The sequence below is a fragment of the Xylocopa sonorina genome, unplaced genomic scaffold (genome assembly GCF_050948175.1).
Source record: "Xylocopa sonorina isolate GNS202 unplaced genomic scaffold, iyXylSono1_principal scaffold0079, whole genome shotgun sequence".
Lineage (NCBI taxonomy): Eukaryota > Metazoa > Arthropoda > Insecta > Hymenoptera > Apidae > Xylocopa > Xylocopa sonorina.
Window position 1 is genome coordinate 222,501 of NW_027490150.1, and position 2,500 is coordinate 225,000.

A 2,500-nucleotide genomic window follows, 5' to 3' on the forward strand; every position below is an offset into this window, starting at 1 on the left:
TAAGCATCTCTTAAGTACTCTTTATCTTCATACCTAACTGTTACGTCCACGATGAGGACCCGTTCGTGGTCTTTAATGACCACATCGGGCTTCCTCAACTCACCGCGGACGCAGACAGTTGGTTCCTCAAACACAGCCCATTCTTTCGGCAGGTTTTTAACTATTAATTCACAAATTTCATTATGCCGCTTGATCCTCTTAGGCTTTGTGTGGATACAATTACCCAACACATGACCTAGGGTCTCAGCCTGCATTCCACATCGTCTGCACTGATAATTAATGCTTCGTCTTGCTCTTCTTAGCGCTACTCTTGTACCAAACGTATTAGTTCTAAGTTTTAACGCGTCTAAGTATCTAGACGGCTTCAATAATTCCGGCCGAAACAACCACTGGTTCCCGACTTTATCGCCGAAGAACTCCTTGATTCCTTGGCCTTGGGAGACGAGCTGTCTCCATCTTTCCGTGTCTTTCATTTTCAGGGACCTCCTCGCTGCCTCGATATCATCTATCGCGACGGGCCATTGTAGGCCTATTGAACCAGCATATTTCTTTAACACAAACTCCTGTCCAAGGTATGCATTACGCACCGCTTCGTCATTGGAATCGCGCATTTTAAGCGCGTTCCTCAGTTTGGCCAGCTTAACAATATTCGCCACTCTCTGGACACCCAGTCCTCCATGACTCTTATCTGTATAAATGATACCATCCGTTACGGATGGATGTAAATGGAGGATCTCTTTTATTATTTGTTTGACTTCATGATCTATTTGATCAAGGGTGCCCAGAGGTGGCGGATTGGCCACTAATCTATGTATGTACCTTGGCAGGAGATGAGTTCTTATCAAATTAACCTTTTGGTGAGGTTTTAGTTTCATCTTTTTAATTGTCTTCGCCGCATCAACTATTTCTTTTATCGAGGTGCGCTGAAGGCCCCTCCATGGCTCAACAGTAACACCTAGATATTTCATTACTGTCTCTGGGTCGGCGTATGGAACAGCCTGCCGGCCCAGAGACACCTCAGGATCTGCCATGAACCACGTCTTGCCCTTGCCGACGATCTGGAACGTTGCACACTTTTCCGTGGCAACGTTCATTCCCAATGTGCCGAGATATTCATGAACGATTTTTAATTGTTTCTCGGCTTCTCTTTTGTCTTTCGCTATTAAAACTAGATCGTCGGCAAAGGCAAGGATGGAGACCTTCTCGTCTCCCGTTCCTACGCCCTCCGACGTCTCGTCAATGTTCCAAATTAATGGATCTAAAACTAGGTTAAATAGAAGCGGGGACAGTGGATCCCCCTGCTTAACTCCCCTAAGGAGATCTATGTCAATGATTTCTTTATTTCTGCAATGGATCTTTGTTTTGCATTGTTCATATATTACTTTGATATAGTCCCCGATAGCTGTTGGCATTCCTTTGAAGCCCAGCACATCGCCAAATATGCCGTGAGGAACTGTGTCGAATGCCTTAGATATATCTATTAGAGTAACGATACCACCTCTGTTTTCTTTCATTACTTTAACTGTATTTTCTAATATAGATATATTATATTTGCATCCATCTTCCTTTGTAAACCCCTTTTGGCGCTGGTGTTGTTTAATCTTGCACCTAAGCCTTTTGTCGATCATTGCCGAGTATAGCCTACCCAGGAGAGACCCGATGGTAATTGGCCTCCAGTTGCTGACATCGTCCACGCTTTTACCCGGTTTAGGTATCAGCGTGGTACGATTCAGCCTCCACTGCGCTGGGTAGGTTCGGCTCAGCAATAAGAGGTTACAAAGTTTTGCAAATACCGGCAGCGCTCCATCCTGCCTGAGGTGTATCTTTTTGATGCCGTCTACACCGGCTGCTGTGTCCTTCTTTATCTTTTTCAGCTTTTCGACCAGTTCGCTCACGGCTACTGGCGTCCACACTTCCTCCATTGCAACACTCACTTCAATTTTCTTTTTGCTTTCTATTCTTACAGGTGGTCCTGCACTCCCCCATAGCTCTTGGTATAGCGGACCAACCTGTTCTTTGCAGGGGGGTTCCACTGTCTCCTTGTCACTTATTGATTTGCCTGTTAACGCCAGATCCAGGAGTTTCTTGGGGCATTTCTTATATAATTCCTGATATCTGGCGTATACGTACCTTTTAAATCTAGTCCCAGCATTCTCGCTTCTCTGATCATTATTTCTGTTTCTCTGTTTACGTCTTTGTTTCTTATTGCTGGGACTCTCCTCCGTGCCACTTCCAAGCCTATCGCAGAACTTCTGCGTTAGGTTACTCACCTCGTTTTCGTTTATATTATCTTGACTGGCCGCTTCTATTATTTCTGTTTCTATGTCTTTGAATTTGTTATTCTCATCCACGCGGCCAGTCCTTATAGCCTCGCGGATAATCTCCTTCCATCTAATTCTTTCCTGGATTATCCGGAGGTCCTCCTCATCCTCCGCGGCCGACTCATAGTGCGAGCTTGTAGAAGCGTCGTCGCTTGACAACGCTCCAGAGTCGACCGTTG

The 2,500-nt window shown here is 45.4% G+C and overlaps 1 pseudogene; it reads right to left on the reverse strand.

Moving 5' to 3' along the window:
- The window catches only part of LOC143432319 (large subunit ribosomal RNA), an 8,678-nt pseudogene that overhangs the window by 2,095 nt on the left and 4,083 nt on the right, over positions 1 to 2,500 (reverse strand).